A 22,838-nucleotide genomic window follows, 5' to 3' on the forward strand; every position below is an offset into this window, starting at 1 on the left:
TTTTGCGTTCACAATTTGTCTGTTTGGCACAAGAGGCCTAGCTTTCAGCCTATCTTGGCTTTCAATATGCCTTCCTCACTAATCTTAGTCGTTTCTAGCTTTTGATTTAAAGTGAGAGACGTGATTCTTCCTTTCACTTGAACACTTAAGAGGCCACTGTAGGGTTGTTAATTGGCCTAATTTCAATATCGTTGTGTCTCAGGGAATAGAGAGGCCCCAGGAGAAGGAGAGAGACATAGGAACAGCTGGTCAGTGGAGCAGTCAGAATACACATAACATTTATTGATTAAGTTCGCCGTCTTATATGGGTGTAGTTTGAAGTGGCCCAAAAGAATTACAATAGTAACATCAAAGATTACTGATCACAGATCACCATAACAAATATAATAATAATGAAAAAGTTTGAAATGTTGCAAGAATTACCAAAATATGACACAGAGACACAATGTGAGCAAATGCTGTTGGAAAAATGCCGCTGATAGCCTTTCTCAAAGCAGCGTTGCCACAAATCTTCAAACTGTAAAAAACACAATATCTGCAAAGTTTAATAAAGCAAAGTGCAATAAAAAAAAAAGTATGCCTGTATTTCATTCTTTCTGTGATAAACCCAATGAACATCTTAATCATAGTGGATATATAGGGATACAAACATTGATTCAGGCATAGCTGTCAAACTAAATCATACTTGCCCTTTTAAAAATCTTTGTGGGGGATAATAAATAGTTCATTTGATAACAAATATTCACTATGGAAAGTTGTTAGGGGCCACCCACACTATGTAAACAAATATTACAAAACCAGCATCAATGTTTATATTCGCAAGCTAAAAAATTTTATTGGAACACCTGTGGAGTATAAAGTAACAAAAGACTCAAAATAGAACATTCTTCCATTTCATTTAAAGGAGGAAAAAAAGACACATTAACTGCTTTATTACAAGAGCAAAGGGATTTTGGATATATTTATTATGTGTAAAGGAATTTCTTGATTCCTTGCCCTCTAACAAGCAGTGTCCCATATGAATTTATACTGTCTACAACATTTATTCTAATGCTCAATTTAAATTCTTACAGAAAAGAACTAAATGGAATAATTAGAGAAACCGAAAAAATCTCTTAAGTTTAAAACAAACAAGGACCACAAATTATTTAAAATCTTCCTTTCAACTAGCATTTTAATTAAAGATTAAAAAAAACTTTTTGTTTTCCTGGTTTACTTTGTTGCATCAATTTGTTACTTGATCCTTCACTTTGTCTTTTTTCTCAAGAGTAGATTATGATTTCAAATTTCATTTGGAGCTTCTGAGTTTTTTTGCAACATGAATACAGTAGTTGTAGACGTGTGATGATCAGTATGCAAAGGTTGGAACTCTTGAAAACATGTAAAATCTCTTTATAAAAATTTGCTTTGGAGAAAAAAATGATTATGCAAGTTTTTTTCCCCCCTAGGAAAGATTCACCCTGAGCTAACATCTGTTGCCAATCTTCCTCTTTTTTTTTGGTCCCTCCCCAAAGCCCCGGTACATAGTTGTATATTCTAGTTGTAAGTGCTGCTAGTTCTTCTATGTGAGCTGCCACCACAGCATGGCCACTGACAGACCGGTGGTGTGGTTCTGCACCCGGGAACCAAACCCAGGCTGCTGAAGCAGAGCGCGCCAAACTTTAACCACTAGGCCATCAGGGCTGGCTCTGATTATGCAAGTTTTAATAGCATGAAGTGAATGTCTTTTCTTTCTTCTGTTTTGTGTGACGTTACCTTTGTTCAGTCCCATATGTCGCTATGTACAAAAACATACAACTGCCTTAGTTAGTTGGGAATGCTATAACAAAATATCAAATACCGAGCAGCTTAAACAACAGGCATTTATTTCTCACAGTTCTGGAGTCTGGGAAGTCAAGGTGCCAGCAGATTCGATATCTGGTGAGGACCTCTTACTGGCCTGCAGACAGATGCCTTCTCACTGTGTCCTCACGTAGTAGAGAGAGAGAGGACTCTGTTCTCTTCCTCTTCTTGTAAGGACACTAATCATATCCTCAGGGGACCCACCCTTATGACCTCATCTAAACCTAATTAGCTCACAAACACCCCACTTCCAAATGCCATCACATTGGAGGTTAGGGCTTTAAAATATGAATGGGGAGGAGGCGGGCAGACAAACATTCAGCCCATAGCAAGAACCAAGCACATATTGTAAGCTTTCTAAGTGTTTAGAGCTTTCATCCAGTTTGACGTTTATATGAGAAATAGTGCAGAACCTTGTCCCCTAGAGCCTGAGGATTCCACCGCTGAGTGACGTGCAGAAGGGGTGGAGACAAGCACATCTAGCAGACTCTGGGCCTGATTCTAATGGAGAACTTTTGCTGTTATCTATTTTTATATTGAACTTTCTACTAATGTGTAATTTAAGCAAAGAGTTCTCCTATTCAAGTTAAATGAAACAAATATTTGAAAACCACTGATGTAGTGGGAAAAGAACTAAGCAGTAGTGCCTCATCTGGGATCTGGTCTGGCCAGCCTTTCCATCCAAGGTTGTGTGATCTTGGGCACATCTTGGAACCTCTAGAAGCCTGTCTTTCCCTTTGACCAGGCTTTCTCATAGAGCTGCTACAGATGGTAAATGACTAGGCACTTCACATTGAGCTGAAGGAGTCTATGGGCTGGGTATTTGCAAGCCATGGCATTTTAACCATTTCACCAGTCTTTTGTTTTTGTAAGTCAGATGACTGTGATGAAAATGAAGATGGAATCTGTGTCCATCATTGTTTACTATGTGCAAGACACAGAGTAGATGGTTAATAAACATTTTGTGAATGAATTAATAAATGAACAAGCACAGTAGCAGCAGAAATGGAAAGTTGGGAATAGATATAGACTCTTGGACTTAAAATGCCACTGAACATTGGCTATCCCAAAGTGGCTAAGGAACGCTAGACTGCTGTCTCACATTCTCCCATTCTGGTGGTGCCACAGCTGCCAAGATATTTAACAGGTCTGAGCTCCTTTGGGTTTTTGCAGTTAAGAGGAGAATCTGTTGGGGAAAACAGCACTTGAGCAGAGCCCTTCTGGAGCTGTTGTGCAGGGGTTGTATGCTACTGATTAAATATGAATGGGGAAAAACCAAATACTGTGATAAATCAGGACAATGATATGACATTTGGATATATCTGAAAAACATCTTAGACTATTCAGTGTGCATCAAGGGAGTTTTCCATCTAGCTGATAATTTTTACTGCCAGATATAGTTTAAAGCATACCTATTCTCAGAGGAGACTTATCTTTCTTTTGTGGGCCAGGTGAGTGGGTCATAACTCTAGAAGCACTCAAGCTTCTTCTTTGATGGTAATTTGCTTTCTGGCCCTTCCTGGGAGTAGAATCTCCTCTGCATTCTGGCTTTTGTTCTTGTCTTTTGTGTGGTGTTCTGCCTCACTTGTAACTGAAAGAGTGAATATCTTCCATAAACCCTGCCTCTGATTTCAACATATGTCCTGACTAGTCCCTCCGTGTCTTTGTCAGTTGTATTGATTGTATACTCCACGCAACCAAACCAGTCATATTCTAAGTCCTTTCCATGACATCAGATAAAATTGAGGTCTGAGAATTTGTGTTTTTTTAATTTCTAAAATAGACATGAGGCTTGAACCTCATATTCTGTAGAATATGTCACATTCACCTTCTTGAGAGTTTAATCAGCAACAGTCGGTACACACTATACCGGACGTTACTAAATCATACCCATCTTGGGTTGCGTTACCTCTGCTTAATGCTACAATCTAAATTATCTTTCACTTTTCTCCTTTTCCAAGTACATATAACAGTTACGGAGTTAAGCTGATTATTCATTAGGCGTTCCAATGCTTTTATCAGAATAAAATTCTCCCCCAAAATAACAGCATATATCCATAATATCACGTTTTATCTTTACCTTTACATGTTCTCATCAAAGTCTTCTAACAGCCATTAGGAGCTGTCATAATCATCCTCCACATTTTATAGCTGAGGCAAAGGAGACCTAGAGAATTTAGATGACTTGTCCTATATTCTTCTGATAACAAATATTGGCTTTAGAAAGTTATTAGGGGCCACCTACACTATGTAACCAAATGTCACAAAACCAAAATCAAGGTTTATATTTACATTTTTAAATTTTATTTTATTGGAACATCTGTAGAATATAAAGTAATAAAAGACTCAAAATAGAACTTAGCAGAATGAAGACTAGACTGTGTTCCTTGGCTCTGAAAAACATTCCAGTATCCCTGTCTTCTTCCCGTCAAACAACCCTTCCCTGATAAGTGACCAGCTCACTCTCACTTTCAAAGAGCCAGCTCTGTTAGCCAAAAGAAAAGATCTCTCAGTATAATTTTCTACAGTGACCACCTGTCTTTTTCCATATTTAGACATAATTTGTGCTGCTAAATAAGGTTGCCCCCTAGCCATTCAGACTAAACTCTGAATTTCAAACAGATACTTTGTTTATAACTGCCTTAAGTCATTAGTTCTGAGGATGAAAAGACTGGTTATTTTCAGTACAAAAATTTGGTAAACAGACAAGCGAGAACTTTTCCCCATTTATTTAATGCCCATGGGCGAAACCTCAGGATGTTGCCATTTGAATTTCACTGCCATCCTGTTACAGCCTTTCACCAGAGGAACTTTCTAAGCTTGCTGGTAGATGAAGATTGGCACCCCAACACTGTAACCACGGGGCCCGCAGATGATGGCCCGCCAGCACCACATCTGAGGCGCCCAGGGTTTGCAGGACTTGACTGCTTTCCGTTCCTACTCTTTAGTGGGTTTCCTCCTTCACCACCTCTGAGAAAGCCACAGTGTCCAAAAGAAGGAAGCGGTCCAGGGTCAACAGTCAAGGACCTCTATGGCCTCTCACCATTTTCCCTCTACCCTACCCTCAATCTGTGAGTCAAGAATACGGAATTAAAAAAAAAAAATCCTCTACTAGACAAAGGCTTGCCTATGCTTTTGGCTTTTCTACCTGCTGTTAAATTTTGGGAAAAAATATTCCCTTGTATTATGTTTCCCCTCTTTTTACTCTGCCCTTGCCTTATTTCAGTGTCTTTCCAAAGGACGACCCAACACTATACACTAAGTGTTAATCCAAGACTTCCCCTCTACCAGCATTTCTCACTTTATTTTAAAGCAAGAAAACCACTCACTAACATAAAATACCTGTCTACTAGTTACATTCTTTGTGACTTTTTTTTTTTTTTGATGAGGGAGACTGGCCCTGAGCTAACACGTGTTGCCAATCCTCCTCTTTTTGCTTGAGGAATCCAGGGATCCAAACCTGTGAACCCCAGGCTGCCAAAGTGGAGCACGTGAACTTAACCACTGTGCCACCGGGCCAGCCCTCTTTGTGACTTTTTATAAAATATGCATGATATGTGTGTGTGTGTGTGTGTGTGTGTGTGTGTTTATACACCAAAAAAAAAAGTATACGAATGCATACGTGTATGAATACACACACACTATACACACAATTATACAAGTATATATTTATCTTTGATTTTGTTAGATTAACAGCTATTTTTAGGCTCCTCTTCCAAAGGCTAACTTTTGGTAACATGTTTGATTCGATGACAGAGTTATAACAGCCTGCCCATTTAGTGCACTCATTCCAGTTTTTGAGAGAATGACACTATTCTGACTTCACTTTGGTGATTTAAAAATTTAACAATAACTCTGCTGCACTACCTGTTTTATTTTGTATCACCTCAAAACTAGAAATTGGAAGGTTTAAAAAGCTAAGCAACAATAGAAAGAGAATGTGATAACCATTTCTGGATGCATGAATATGTTGATCCCAGTTATGGAGAGACTGGGTAACGTGGAACCAGAAAGTCTGCCTACAAATAATGGAATAAAATTTGGAGGTAAAGTCTGTGTGCTTCCACCTATTGGGGAGGGGTCAGAATGTAAAGGGCCCTTGAACATATTTATTCTACATAATTCAGGTATAGCCTAAGATAGTTGCAATAAATCTGAGAACAAAGAATAGAACCCTAAAAAAATACTGAGGGAGAGACCGAATAAATGCATAAGTCTTTGCTAAGCAAACAATGGAAAAATTTGAGTGAATATTATATTAATAGGTACTGTTAGACTTGAGAAATACCAAGATGATTAAAATATTGTTCTAACCCTGAGATACCTCACATTCTGGTTTGGGAGAAAGAGAAATAAATAATTACAATCCGGACATATGACCCAAATTCTTGAAAATATTGAACAAGAGCCATTAACTCTCTTGGGAAAGTTGCAGAATTCTTTCCAGAAAGGAGTTATATTTAACCTTCCTATGTGTGAGAGGAGGTGCTAGGGCAGCCCCCCAAAGAAGACATCCTTACTAGACTCCAGCATTAGACGTATCTCTTGACTAGACTCTTGCCTTTCAAGAATGCAGCCCAGGGGCCACCCTGGTGGTGTAGTGGTTAAGTTTGCGTGCTCCACTTTGTCAGCCCGGGGTTGCCCAGTTTGGATCCCAGGCACGTACCTACACACTGTTCATCAAGCCGTGTTGTGGCGGCATCCCACGTACAAAATAGAGGAGAATTGGCATGGATGTTAGCTCAGGGCCAGTCTTCCTCAAGCAAAAAGAGGAAGATGGGCGGCAGAAGTTAGCTCAGGGGCAATCTTCCTGACCAAAAAAAAAAAAAAGAATATAGCTCAGAGCAGCCATTTCTGCTCCTTCCTTCAACTCCTGATTGCTATTAATTTTAAATAATTTTCCTAGAACATCATTTTTCTCTCAGCTATTACTTTTATATTGGTTTCACTTGGCTTCTATCTCATTTCTGTTTTGTCTACCCACTACAAGCACAAGGTGATTGCTTATCTAATAATAATTTATTTTTGCAAAACGCTTGTCAGGGATTTTATTAATTCTGTGTATGGTTTCGACCTTCATATTTATAGTTTCTATTCACTTTCAGAGTGATTACATTTATCAAGCTATTGACCTATATATAGCCTAGAGAATAGGTACTTTACCCCAATTCTATTAATAAAAACTGCTTTTGGTGATACTGTTTGATGAAGACCATAAAGACATTTGTTGAAGCGTTGATGAATTAGAAGTTCTAGTGGAGCACGTGGCAGCCTATCCAGGGAATAACATTTGTTCCATCAGCATCTGTAAGAGGAATTTTTTACTTTGTCCGAACATTCTGAACCACAGTACAGAAAACGTCATTGAGGTGGGTTTTTGTACAAACAGCAGAAAAAAATTAGTCGAGAAAAAAAACACTGTAGACTAAATTATTTAAAGTTTCCTAAATAGTTAATTTAAGCATACATAAAAATTCTTTAACTGCAATTAATTTAAAGCTATGTAACCACTCTGTAGTCTGATATTTACTACTAATTCTTCCATTTAGGGGACTGATGAAACATTTAGCCGGGAGATGCTGAGAGCCAAAAAAAAAAAAAAAAAAAAAAGGCACTGTTTCCTGTGCCTATATGGAACCTTGTTTCATTTTCTTGTTTCTGGGTCCCCAGCTGGTGCTCTTTCTGTGCCCAATGTCCGTCCTTGTCCTATGATAACGTCTATGGAACTAACCATTTGCTTGCATAAAACTTAATGTACTTGATATATTAATTGCAAAAAATTCTCTCTTAGTACAATTGCTTAAAGTACATTAATTGTATTTTTTGTTTGTTTGGTGTCTTTGATTCCTATTAGCTACTGGAAAAAATCCATCTATGTGCAATTTAAAGAGGACTGTGTCTTTTCCGAACTTTCTAACTCTTTATAGCAGCTATTGGAGCCATGGGGCAGAGGTAATAATAGACACGAGAAGCCATACTTCATAAACTGCCTTGGAAATTGGAGAAAAAACCCCTCCATGTTCTAAATGAAAAATCATCCCCACATTACTTAGAAAATAACCAAAGAGTAAATTGACTTCTATGTCTGGATAATTCATGTTCATGTAAATGTATTTTCAACTAGTTTAACTTTTTGAAAATCTAACATGACTACAGACTTTACCTTTTCAATTTTATCGAAATGCCTTCAATCAGATATTATCTATCATAAAATAAAAACAAAAATAATAGCTTAATACAGATCAGGCACTGTTGTAAATATTTTACATCTAAGAACATAATACAGAACCCAGATGATACCTAATGAATTATACTAAGTGTATTGTACTCAGCAATGCAACAAGAAATTTGATGAATTAAAACTACTATTTTAAACAAAGGTTTCATCTTAAAACTGATTTGGGGGTTGACTATTGATTGATTAAAAAGTATTTCAGGGGGCCGGCCTGGTGGCGCAAGCGGTTAAGTGCGCGCGCTCCGCTGCGGCGGCCCGGGGTTCGCTGGTTCGGATCCCGGGCGCGCACCGACGCACTGCTTGGTAAGCCATGCTGTGGCGGCGTCCCATATAAAGTGGAGGAAGATAGGCACAGATGTTGGCCCAGGGCCGTCTTCCTCAGCAAAAAAAGAGGAGGATTGGCGGATGTTAGCTCAGGGCTGATCTCCTCACAAAAAAAAAACAAAAAAAAAAAAACATAAAAAAAAAAAAAAAGTATTTCAATGAACTTCTAGTTTCTAAGCTGAAATGTGTGTCAATCCAGAAGACATGGCTGGCCTTAGGCTTTTCTATTCCAAAATCATGCTCATTTATGTAACTAAGGACCCTTTTCTTTAAAAAGAACATTTACTACGAGATGGAGTCTTTAGAATGGAGTGCACTGTGATGCTCCATGCCTGGTTGCTGTCATGTCTTAAACAAGAGATATTAAAAGAAATAAATGCCAGGTGGTATCATGAGGACATTTTGACCTATGCTTGAGAACCTTTGGCACCCAGCATAACAACAAGGCTGGTTGTTTGATGTTGTTTCCACATGAGAAAATCCACAATTTTATTGTTTGCAAACGCTAGCCTCCCAAATACCCATTTTCCCTAATTATAAAAAATTCTTTCTCATTGAAATAATTGTCTTTTTATATATTGCAAATTAAAATTTAACTTGTTTTGAGGATGATACCTCTAAATAGTACAACAGTAGAGAACTGAAAGGTTTTTATCCCCCATCCCCCAGTCAAGACCTTGGCTACAAAGAATTTCTAACACTTGGTTAGGGGAATGTTAATAATAGTCATGTGGACTCATACTTTGCTCACAAAATGCCTTTTAAGATAAATTTATAATTTATATTTACTAAATGTATTTGTTTTTTAGGAATTGTGTTTCACCACAGATTTTAATTCCAGTTATTGGAAATACATTTATACAAGGTATAGATGGTATTTTTATTTATCTATATTAAAATAGTCTTGATAAAATGGTTCTTAAATGATTCCTTAAAAAAACGCACATTGTAAACGGGTAACTGGTGAGAGTTTGAAGTAGAAACAGATTGTAAATGAGTTTTGAGGGTTAGCCTAGGTGAATAAGTATATAGCTGCTAAAAGTTTAAATAAAGAAATACAAATATATATTTTTAGGTAAAGGACTCCCTTTCTTTCATAAAAGAAGAGATATCAAGTGGTAGATAATTTGCTTTATTAGGAACTGCTTTTCTCCCTCCAAAGTAGATGGATCAACATATTCCAAAGAAAACTATCTCCTCTGTGTTCCAACAAATATTTGGTATGTAGCTAAAAGTTGTTTTTATTGAGTTGGTTTTAAAATATGAGATTACAAATGCTACCTTTCTCATTAGGACAAGAACAGGGACTTTTGGTATCAAAACAAGTTTCTCTAAATTGTGTTCTACCCAGAATTAGAACAGATTTATCTAGGACAGGTTTATTATTCTCTCTGGAATACGAACATATGATCTAAAATTTGACATTATCCCTTTTAACTTCACCTTCCTCCCCTAAAATACCCTCTCTCCTGTTCATGGCACAGGTAGCTTCCTAGTGATCATTTATCCATAAAGATTTCACAAAGTATCTTGCTGTTTTACCATTAAGTATTTACACATCAAGCCTATTCTAAACTTTATGGTTCGGATATACTTTTAATAATAGGTGTTAGTGTTATATAGAGGTATATATTTTAATCCTTATTATTTTTTTATTTGTTTCTTCCCTTCTTTCCTCCCTTCCTTTCATCCTTCTTTCTTTTTCTTTCTCTTTATTTATTTCCTTCCTTTTTATTTTTTATTTGTTTACCTTTCAAGCAGCTTATCAAGCAATTCTACTTCTGTGAAATTATTCTGGATTTTTTCATTTGCTTGGTTTCTCAATAAGTCTTTTTTAGATACACTAACTTTTTTTTGTTTGACTTGAATTTTTTTATGTTGACGATTGATCTAAACATGATCTATTAAAAATATAAAATCAGGGGGCTGGCTCCGTGGCCGAGGGGTTACAGTTCCACATGCTCCACTTTGTTGGCTCAGGTTTGCTGGTTCAGATTCTAGGCACAGACCTACACTGCTCACCAGCCGTGCCCTGGTGGTGTCCCACGTGCAAAAAATAGAGGAAAATTGTCACAGATGTTAGCTCACGGTTGAACTTCCTCAAGCTAAAAAGGAGGAAGACTGGCAACAGATTTGAGCACAGGGAAAATCTTCTTTTTCAGCAAAAATAAATAAATAAATCAACAAATAAAATTAAGCTTGCATTAAGTGAAATTCTATGTATGGATATTACATTTTTTAAAATGCCATAAAACTTAATATAACTCTGTTCATTCTACTAGTAGCCTTCAAAAATGCATTCCTTAATTAAAAAGAGAACATTTTAAACAAACCAATAAAAATGCTGATCATCTTAAAATCTTAAAATGTCTAAATACTTGGCACTTACTGCTTGCATAACATTCGAGATGGTTTACATATTTTAGATTGTCATAACTCTTCTCAAATTCGGCATGCCTTAAAAGTAGCCTTTATACTAGTTTCTTTTTTATACTTTGGTAGGAAATTTTCACTGCTGATAAATGTACTTACCATTTTAGTTTGGTTTCTCTCTTTGGTTGTCAAAATATTGCAGCCCTGAACATTATTCAGATTATTCTCAAAAACTTTTTTTCAAGGACATGATTTTTGAAAGTAAGTTTAATTGCTTCATATTTTGAATTTAATTGATAGAGACTGTTTTGGAATGAAAGGGAGAAAAAAACGGCCATTTTATGACCATTGTGATGCCATTCCAAATGCAAGTATATTAAATATCATTATTTCAAGTGACTATATGTTCTTCTATTTGAGGATTAAACTTTACAAATTCTCCTATAGGAAAAAGTAGTATGCCTCTGGTAAGGGTTACTTATCATTTATTGGAAAAGTGCATCATATGTCATGTATTTTAATCACTGCAAGGATTTTTACTCCCAGTGAAAAATCAAAATGCCCTTAGGATTCCAGTATAATCACATATTCAAACCGTACCACAGATATCCCACGTGCTAACTCATCAGCCTTCTGAAAGTTCCAGCCTAAGAGTGGAAGGCACTCAATAGTGAGAAAAAATTATGAATGAGCAAATGCACAGACTTAGTACTACCATGAAAATCCCTTGAACAAGTCTAATCTTCATCTATAAATTTGAGTTCCAGATTTTGAGCAAGCCTCAGAGTATGGGTTAAGACAGGTTAGTACTGATCATCTTTCTTTAAAAGCTTATTTTAAGTAAGAATATCTGAATTATTATTTTTCATAATATGACCATCACACAGAACTTTATCTTAGAGTACTTTTATTACAGATTTAATTATAATAGAAAGTTAGAAACAACCAAAATGTTGGACATTGAGATCTTGCTTAAATAAATTGCAGTATTGTACAAATATTAATAATGTCGAATATCATTTTTCCTAATTTTTGACATTTGACATAGAAAAATTTAAATGTCTTTGAAAATTGCTTCAAAGGATAATAGATTTTGTTTCATAGATGTGCATCTATGTATAAATGTCACTTTTATAAATTTATAAATATCTTTGTCTAAATGTGACTTTTCTTTCAACTTTTAAATTAGAGCTGTTCATGCTACCCTAAATGGCATGTGAATGCAGAGTAAGTGCTTACTATGCTAATCTCTTTGGCTTGTGACTTTATTGTCATCCTAAAGAGCTGATGGATCTTAAGGTGGCAGAGACCTATTCCTATATCTGCAGATACCGTATATGACACCACATGTGAATCAATCAACCAGTCAGTCGACACATATGTCATAAGGGTTGTCCACATCTTTATAACTGAGTTAGATACTGTAGGATCACTATCGTTCAAAACATGGTGTTGCCTTCTGGGAGCTTACAACCAAGTTGGAAAGACAAGAGCCATAAAATAATAGCAAATTAATATAAAAGCTGGATAAACAATGAAATGACTAGACCTGACTAATTTGAGTGTGCTCATTGGTGTTTACAGAAAAGTAAGGTTAGAAAAATAAGAAGAATCTGTGTTATAAAATTTAGAGAGGTATAGATCAGATGCAGATTGTTCAAGTTTCTATCCAATATCCATCTTGTCTTACTATGTTTTTAAGGTAGTTTTTTTAGTTGTTTTTATGTTACATGAGCATTTGCCCATCATATTACATATTTCTTAACATTTTGTTGATTGCCCAATATTCCTTCATCTGATATGTCAATATTTAATCATTGTTGTTGAACTATTAAAAGGTTTTGAGTAGATAATTATTTAACAAAATGTGCCAACTAGCAGAATTATCTATGTACAAAGAAGAGATTTTTTCTATGATGGCGGTGATTCATTCATTTAACAATTATTTATTGAGTATCTGTTATGTGCCAGGTATTGTCCTGGGTGCTGGCGATGCAGAACTAAAAGAAAAAGACAAAACTCCCTGCCCTTGTGGAGTCTGCATTTTAGTGATGGAAGTGGGTAATAAACAATATAAGTAGGTAAAGTATACAGTGTGTTAAATAATGATAAATAATAAAGAGAAAAAATAAAACAGAGGGCCAGCACTAGTGGCCTAGTGGTTAAGTTCAGTGAGTTCTGCTTCGGCGGCCCGGGTTCGGTTCCCAGGCATGGACCTACACCACTCGTCTGTTAGCAGCCATGCTGTGGTGGCAGCCCACGTGAAAAGGAGAGAAAGGGGAGGATTGGCAACAGATGTTAGCTCAGGGCGAATCTTCCTCACTAAAAAAATAAATAAGTAAATAAATAAATAGAACAGGAAAGTGGTGTCAGGGGGAGGATAAAAATTGCAGGTAGAGTAGCCAGTGAGGGCCTCATTGAGAAGGTAACTCACAAGTGAAAACTTGGAAGACATGAGGGACTAGTCATGTGTAGATGTGGGAGAAGAACATTCCAGCCAAGAGGAACAGAACTCTATTTCTTTCTCTAGAGGTGGCTGCCCACACAAGGTTTGCACTTAACTTTCAAGGTAAAGAGTAGGGAGCAAGAAGCAAACACTCATTGCTTGGAGAAGAAAGAAGGCCTAACTTTGTTTAGCAAATCTGTTATTTTGTATTCTAAATACAAATGTAAATACAAATAATACAAATATTATTCTAAATAATATGAAATGAAGTTTAACCTATTCATTCCAGCATTTCAAAAGAAAGTATTATTCCATTCTGGCCATCAAACTTTTACTGAAAACTTTTTCTAGATACTATGACAAAATGTATTTTTTCCTCGTGAGTTTGCTTGGTATAGTGAAAAGTAAAGATTAACTAAAATGGTGAGGAAAAAAAAATGTGATAGCAACCTGGAGAGAGTTGGAGTGACACTAGATGAATTCTTATTAGCAGCAAGAACAATCAAACCCAGTATTTGCCTCAAGACTCAGATATTCCTAAAACATTTCAGTTTTTAGACAGAGATGGCTATCTCAATTAAGCAAATTATTATTTGCGTGGGAGGACCTGATTATAGAACTCAGTTAGAAAAAGACTATTCTTTTTTTTTTGATACTAATGAACTCCTAAAACAAAAAGTTATATTAAAATGTACATTATGCTTTCTTTTGAAGGGTATATAGTGTCTGCCATATGTTTGGCAATTCTGATCGTATGCATGAGAAAGTGTAATCTTACTTTTTGTTGATTGAGGTGGCTGTAAACCAAAAATAATTATGATTATGTAAATAGCCTAAAGAAAGTGCCAAGAGACCTTAGTTAACATATGTATGATTAAGAAATATAATGGCAGATATGATAAATAGCTTTAACCTCAATGTCTATTACAATTGCAAAATACATAGTTCTCAGTGAAACAGTCTGATGACTATACATTGGCACTGTGAAATGAAGTTTGACCTATTAATGTTTTTGGTTGAATATGATCCTTTCTGTTGACCCAGATTCTAGTGCTGGACATTCTCCTACTTTCATTTCTCAAGCTACGAATCATAATATGATCTGCATAGAAATCTCTACTCTCTTTTAGATCCAAATACCTGAAATTATGAACCAGTTCCAAAGTATTGACATTACATAGTCAAATTTCGTGGATGTACCATGTTATGGCCGGCTTATTGTAGGACCTAGAGATCTGTGAAGTACACAGACATTTTCAGACCGCTACTCCATTTCTTATACTTTAATTTCTTTGAAATTTATCTAGCTTTCCTGATTTTCTATTGCAGTGTTTCTTTTATTTTAGTGTCAACATCATCATTTAAGTGATCATTTCAAATGACTTAATCATATGATAAGATGAATAAAATTCACATTTCCCATTAACAAAATAGCTTTCCTCCAGAGAAGTTGGCAGAGAAGGACATATCTATTCATGAATTTTTTCCCCGCTGATTTCTGCTTTAAAAGAAGAGACATTTTCCCAAGGAGAGAAAACTTTCCAAAAGACAGCAGTAATTGAAAAAGTTGAAACAGTGGTTGAAACCAGGAAATTAACATTGAAGCAGTTCTGTTAACTAATCTGTAGACCTAGTTAAGTTTCCTTAGTTGTCTCACTAAGGACCTTTTTCTCCACCCAAGATCCAATCCTGAAGTCAATTTAGTCTCCTCCAACCTGACATCTCTTCAGACTTTCTTCGCCCATCTTGACCCTGACACTTATAAAGATCACTAGCCAATTATTTTTTAGAGTGTCAATTTCAGGTTGTCTGATATGTAAGTAGTGATTATATCCTTTGAGAAATATATTCAGTCTTAGGAATATTTGTGAAAATTATTTGGGTGGAAAACATTTGTTTCTTCAAATGCTTTGTTGAATCATATCCTTACTTTCCATGTGGTAAGAATGCATATTTTAGAGTTTTAAAAAAGGCAGAAAATGTCTTATTTTTCTTCTTTGCAGGTGTTTTGTCCTGTTTTATTCCTTTGAAAGACTTATAACGAGATTGTATTCCAGAGCTCTGTAGGTCTCTGTTGACATGAATATGCATCTTTTATCAAAAATTATTTTTTTAAATATGAAAGTATTTTTTTTAAGTCACAACACATTACATGTTTTCTTTCTTAGTAATCAGTAGGTAGGTAAGTATCGGACAACTTGAGAAGCTGAAATTTAATTGTTCAAAGTGATCTATTCGTTGCCCTGGCTGGAAAATCCTAGGCTTAACTGATACATCTCTTCAATGAGTATCACAGAGAAATCACATTTAAAATAAGCTGCTTTTAGCAACTAGAAGGATGTGCAACTATGACATACAACTATCTACTGGGGCTTCGGGGAAAAAAAAAGGAGGAGGATTGGCAATAGATGTTAGCTCAGAGCTGAAAAAAGGGAGGAGGATTGGCAATAGATGTTAGCTCAGAGCCGGTCTTCCTCAGCAAAAAGAGGAGGATTAGCATGGATGTTAGCTCAGGGCTGATCTTCCTCACAAAAATAAATAAATAAATAAATAAATAAATAAAATAAGCTGCTTTTAAATTGATATTTTTCAAGATTCTTTGATGTATTTGCCTTCCTCCTCTCCATTTTCTCATGTACCTTTCTCTCTGGAAAACTTTGCCCACCCTGCTTGTTCGCTCACTTCTCCACTTGTTTTGACCTTTTCCTGCATTGACCAATTTACCCCAACCAATCTGCAATCTGGTTTCTCTCCCCACCACTTCACTGAAACTGCTCCTCAAAGAGTGCGAATGACTTTCTAGTAGCTAATTTGCTAATTGTGTGCATCCTTTGACAATGCTGGCCACTCTCTTCCTTCATGAAATGCTTACCTTCTCGTATGTGTGTTTAAATGTAGGCATCCATAGGTCTATTCTCTAACTGTTCCATGCATACGCTATCTCAAAGGCTATCTCAAAGGCTCCCAAAGCTTCAGTTATCACCTTTATGCAGGTGCCTCAATCTTTACGTCTAATTTGAATGTCCATCCTGAACTTTAGATCTGAATTTCCCATAGGCACTTCAAAGTCAATTAGCCATTAAACTAAAATCATTAATTCCCCCTTGAACATTAACTTATTTCTCCTACCTCTCCTCCTGGACTTGGGCTGAAGTTCAATCCACTCATTAAGTTCTCCAATCACACTTTGTCCTCTGTCTTCTAACCCATGCTATTCTCTTAATCTGGTTGTTCTTTCTCTCTCTTTCCATGTTTGTACATGCTGATTTTCTGTTTAGATACAGTTCAAATTCTACCTCAGTGATGCCTACCCCAATCAACTAAAAAATAATTAAATGACTCTCATGTTTGTAATCAATTTCATTGTTTCATGTTTTATTACTAGTTGTAAACATGGCTGTATTGCTTTCCTCATTGGATTATAAATCCTTCACGAGATCTTTGTGGCCCTCATAGCCAGCCCTGTGTCTTACTTACATTCTGATGTGTTCAATTGACTTGAAATAAATCACCCTTGGTTTGTTGTTGTTATGGTTATTTGTTTTGTTTTATTTTGTTTAGTCAGCCCTGCAAACAGCATTCTCTTCCCAGGGATGATAATGCTACACTGTAACATAGAGACCATTGGCCTTGCTTTTTCATTCATTTATAATATGGTGGGAAAAATTAGAATGAAATCAGCTGGAAGTCTAGAAAATAATGCATTCCCTCTGGATCACTCAGAGCAATATCTTGGGCAGTTACTAAAGTAAAACTGTTTTTATCAACCCCAGTATGCTGAGGTGGGAAACACAGTCACATTATTTGCAGTTTACTGTTGCTTGCTTAGTGATCTGCAGATCCAAAAGGTATCTGTTCTGACACTTCATTTCTGCAACTTAATGCTGTGTTTGTTTAATTTATCTAATTAGGACCTCTTAGCACCTCAAATAGGTGCTTAAAAAACACCACCACCCAGCTGAAAGCCTAGGGACAAAAGAGTAAATGCAAATTTAACATTTTTCAAAGGTAAATCTGCACATTTTGATGTCGTGACAGCGTTCAACAAAAATCAAGTGTTCTCAGATACAATCTACTAATTTGCTGAAAGTAGTTTTAAAAAATTGACCATTATTTGGGGAAATATTTGTATGTATATGTATAAGTGCAATCTTTTATAGTATAAAAATACTTTTCAGGAGTTTGTTGCTGCTTCTGGGGTAAAGAAAACTCTCGATGTCAAGATTTGAGCAGAGAAGAGAGTGAAATACACAATATGGTAAGTGACTTGCAAATAGACCAGTGCAGCCAAGTGTCTAATGCTGCATTGTGAAGCCATCATTCGTAAGTTGCATACATACAAAATGCATACTGTGGCTCTTACTAGCAGTTGTGAAATATGACCACAGTTGAATTGAACTTTGTCCACTCCTATAAGCTTATTTTGATGAACTTGGTGTAAAAAACACTTGGCTGTCACCCATGGCAGGTGATTTTAACTCTGATTTTTAGTCAGGGAGAATTCAAGATTGCTTGTATGACTAGGACACACTTATTTGTGCTCCTCCAACCATGGAGTTTCTTAAGATGACATTTAGGATCATAATACTGGTTTATAAAATAACAAGCAACGACTTGATGATTTCTTAAAATCTAGTTATTACTTTAGGTTATCCCAAGTATTCAACATAGATGTGCAACAATTAAATAAATATGTATTGATGCTTAAAGGGCTTTTTATTAGTTTACAAAAGCAAGTTAGTTTTACCTAGTTTACAAGATAGTGTCTTGGGTTGTTCTCTTGCTGTGTTTTCTGTAATGGGTATTAGCTGCGTATTTATTACATAAGGTTCCATTTCTTTTATCCTATTCAGAAAACCCTCTGTAGGGCTTCTCAGAGAATGAGTGATAGAGGATTGAAAGAGCAAAGGAATAACAAGGGAAGAGAATTTCAGAGTCATTTCTGGAGCATGAATAGAGCCATGCTGCTGGCTCTATACTCTGCCTATCCCCACCACCATCCCACCCCATCTGGTGCCCAGGAAAATGTTCCATGTTTACCATGACATGGTGGCATGAACTAGGTTTTTCCTCTACCAGTCAAATTTCAGAAACCATTAGTAGATTCCACTTTACTTAGTTTGGGCCATTCTTTTAGACTAGAACTCCTTAAAGATCAAAGAGTAAGCTTTATATAAGATCATCACTAATTCCTCTGAAATTATATGCAATGTAATGTTTGTATATTCCTTTTTGCTGTGAAGGTGATCAATGGGTTTTATTAATATTTCAAGGATCTTGATGACAGAAAAAGTTTTTCTCTAATAGTTTTATTAATATCTAGTTTTATCTAATATGTAATCTAATATATACTAATAATAAATTAGTAGAATCATGGTAGATGTGATTAAAATGAAGATGTGACTAGTAGTAGATGTGATTAAAATGAAAATTTTGAAGGAAGTGTGGAGTTTTGGGATATATATTTTTATTAATATTCCAGGTTGTGTTTACTGTAAAATTTGTACCCTCATGACTCCTTTTTAATTATAAATCTTTTTAGAGGAATAAAAGCTATTCAAAAGAGTTTTGTTGGTACTTTCTCTTTCATCCTTCTCTGAAACCTGAACCAAATTTGAATAGTTATTCTTGCAAATAAAAATATATAAAAAACTCCACTCATGTTTGCTTTATAATTACTTTGCAAATCCTTACATAGACTTTTAGTTGTCCTATGACTAAATGTATATTTTTAAAAAACACCTATTAGTTTTTAAGTATCTGCTGGTATTGGCCCCTGTTATATGAATATTGATCTCTGTTGCCTCTGGGGTTTTGTTTTGGTTTCGTTTGCTTGTTTTATTTGTTTATTTGGTTTCTCTCACAGTTATAAATAAAAAAAAAAATTCTGCCCTAGTGACAATTGTTCTTTATCTTAGCTGGAAACTGTGGAGATTATTTGTTCTACCTCCTGCATAGTAGTCCTATCCCTGCTAATGTGGACATTGCCTCCCACCTTCATTTACACTCATGGAGATGTTTATTCTTTGGTATTCCAGCAGCCTATTTTATTTTCACTGAACTCTATTAACAAAGATTCTCAATTAGCCTGTGTCAGTACCAACTGATAAATGATTATATCTTTTTCATTAAATTTACTAGTTATAAAGAAATAGTCCAGATATTGGTAATTTCTTTGGTGGGGGAGAGAAGAGGATATGTTGGTTTCTGATGAGCCCACGAAGGCTTCCATGTCAGCCCATGTCCCCATTTGATGGTGAATGTTTTCCTCACCTAGAAGATATCTGAAGCCTCGTAGGTTTAGTCATTGTGCCAGAAGTATTTTTTGTAATATTTTTTCTTCTCTTAGTGAATTTCTTTTCCAGAAGAAAATGTTGAAATTTAATAAGATCATTGTAGAAGGCCAAAAGTTGCTCTGAGTTATGGTGTTATTTCTCAGCCAGAGGCTTGTCTCTTCTGCCCAGCTGCAGAATTTCTCCAAACACAGGCTTGTCTTTAGTGCCAAGGGGGATGAGCAGAAATGGGTGGAAATATAGCTGCTGTAGTATGGATGACCCCACTCACACTGACTCCGTCAGCAAGTTGTCTTTGGAATCCTTGGAGGCATGCTTTGCCTAACCACCTATCCCAACATTTAGGATTTACTTTTAAGATAGTCAGTTAATATTTCTTGAACATAAACTTTTGGCCAGAGTAACTGGAAATTTGAGTTTATTAAACTTTTACATACTTAACTATGGTCTACAGGGTATTTTAAACTCAACCATTTGGCTTCAGATCTACTTTCTTAGCCCCCAAAATATACAATGTGAAATGTGTGAGAAGTAATTGGATAGAGTACCTTTTCCAAGTTCTCAGTATCTTATTTCTTCCAGAAAATAGAGAGAAAATATACAGTATTCCCATGATTAAACACACTAGACATAGCTATAAGCTTGAATTTCTAGGAAAATTAAACAGAAGTAATAAGTTGAAACTTAGGTCCCTAAATACATAAAGTAATGTATATAAATGTGTGAAAACCTAGCTTGAGAAAAAGACAAAACATTATGGAATAGTTAAATGACTTACAAGACACCATACTATGGAATATTAGGTAACCCTTCAAAAAGACTATGGTAGGACTGTATATTCTGACTTGAAAAGTTTTCCATGATATATTCTGGAGGAAAAAATGAAATAAATCAAGTTATAGTATAATATGTATGCTAAGATCTCTTTGCTTATGGAAAAAAACTATATCAATCTTATAGCCACATATATATAGATATGGAAATATAATTTTAGTCCCTTTGTTTTACAAAAGCAAGATAAATGAGTATGTATTTGTTCATGCAGTGAAAATGTCTTGAAAACACACCCAGGTTAGTAGTTATATCAGGGAAACAGAATAATGGAGAAAGGAAAGAAAGGCATCTTTATTTTATGCTTTATGTACTTCTGTATTACCGGATTTTTTTAACCTCAAGGAAGTATTACTTTTATAATTTAGAACAGTCAGTTCTGATATTTATTGAACAATTATTCAAATGTTTCCCTTGTGTGGCCTGCTTAGTGGTCTGCTCTCCTTGGTGGTATTCTGCTTAGCAATGCTTACTGGAAAGTCCCAAATAATGTATTAAATAGAAATAAATGAAATAATATTGGGTTGGAGCTGTATTGTCAGATTGCATGAAGCTTTATTCTGCTAAGAATCTATGTTGTATTTTCTCTTCCCATTTCACAGCAATTAGGATGATTCACTTTCTCTTTCACCTGCTGGGTAGGATTCCTAGAGATAATACTGCTCCTCTATCTATATCTAGTCAGTTCACCATCTGCCCACCAGAGGTGTCATTCATAGACTTGTCAAAGCCTGGCTTGAACGTTCCTATCACTGCTCTGGACTACCCCTTAGAGGAAGTGATTTGGAAGTAATACTTATTGGTCCTCCTGGTTACACAGTATCTCATTCACCCCCTTCTTCCCAGGTTAATCTAAGATACCCTCTGAAACTGATTTGTATTCCATGCAAGGCAATCTTTCAACATTAGTCTAACTCCCACTTACTGGTCCCACACCTTCCATTGGAGACTGAGCTTGAAGTAGTATCCATATTCATATATAACTTCCTTTTTTGCAAAAGGAATATGCATATGTATATATTCCTGGAGGAGTAGATGTTACATATTCTTTTGTGTACTCATGCAGTGATTTTTAAATACAATGTCCCTACTGTGTGATCCTGGGCAAGTTTCTTAAATACACTAAGCCTTAGTTTTCCACATCTGTTAAAAGCAAATATGTAAAAATACCCAATCCATAATATTGTTTTGAGGACTAAATGAATTATTATATACAAAGTACTTAGAATAGCATCTGGCACAGAAGAGCATGAAATAAATATGAACTATTTTGATCATTTATAGAAAAATATAACCATGGTATTCCTTATTAATAAATATTTTAAAAGAATAATTAGTAATAAATATATAATATCTATTGATGTGCTTTGCATTGATGGCTTGATACAAATATCAGTAATTATTTATTAAAAATGCCTAACATTTCTGGGAAAGACTTTCTGATCAATAGTACCTGTTTATGACAGGTTAAGTATTTGAATTATAATAATAACAATATAATAATAATAATAATAATAATGATAGAAGTAGCTCATTGTGATGCTTCCAAATGCACTATTCACACGTTAATAGATGCTAAATTATTGAAGAAGTGGAAAATGTAATCCTGATTTTAGTTGAATGATTTTTTTTTCTCATTACAAATTTAAAAACAGTCACCAGCAGAAGAGAATATTAAGGGTATAGGTACTGTCAACATTGGTGAATGAGGACGTTGCATTTGCCTTGGGAAAGACAGTGATTGCCTTAGTTTAATTCCTATCTGGAAGCCAATTTATGGATAAGTAACCACGCAAAGAGGGAGTGCCACGTTACTGACCCAGCAATGTGGGAGAGGGGGAAGGGGGAAAGGAGAGAGGGAGAGAAAGAATGAAAAGAAGGAAAGATAGCAACCAACGAGGGAAGAGAGAAGGAAGGGAGGGAGAAAGGGAGGGAGGGAGGGAGTAAGGCAGGCAGGCAGGCAAGCAATGGAAAAAGTTTGAGTATGAATAAAGAGTACTCAGAAGGTTTCCAGTTCAATACATCTCCTTTGTATATTCCACAAATTAGATTGTCAAGAACTCAGCTTCTCTCAGAAATTTAGGCTATTAGCCATCTACAACTTACTTTGAATTGATTTAATCAGATTATCAGATTAGGATTTTGCTTAGAGCCTGCCAAAATCAGCCAGCCTGAGGAAACTGGAGTTTTGATTGAAAAGTGGAACCGACAGGAGTTTGATTGTGAAGCACAGGGCTGCCGCTCCAGGAGGAGGGGATGCGGGTACCCAGTGGGGGAGGAGAGCCTGGGACAGCCAGAGGGCGGCATGAGGGCCCTGGATGCCTGAGGGCTGATTAAGAGAGTTTACCAAAAGGTGAGAAGTTTCCCAAGACAAACAGCATACTTTGCACTTTGGCTAGGGTCCCTAGTGGCAGTGCACATTCTTGATATCTGCTCTTGTTACATTTAATCACAGTGATGTTATTTGTGAGATGAGAGGCACCACATTCTCTGA

The sequence above is a fragment of the Diceros bicornis genome, chromosome 27, assembly GCF_020826845.1.
Source record: "Diceros bicornis minor isolate mBicDic1 chromosome 27, mDicBic1.mat.cur, whole genome shotgun sequence".
Classification (NCBI taxonomy): Eukaryota; Metazoa; Chordata; class Mammalia; order Perissodactyla; family Rhinocerotidae; genus Diceros; species Diceros bicornis.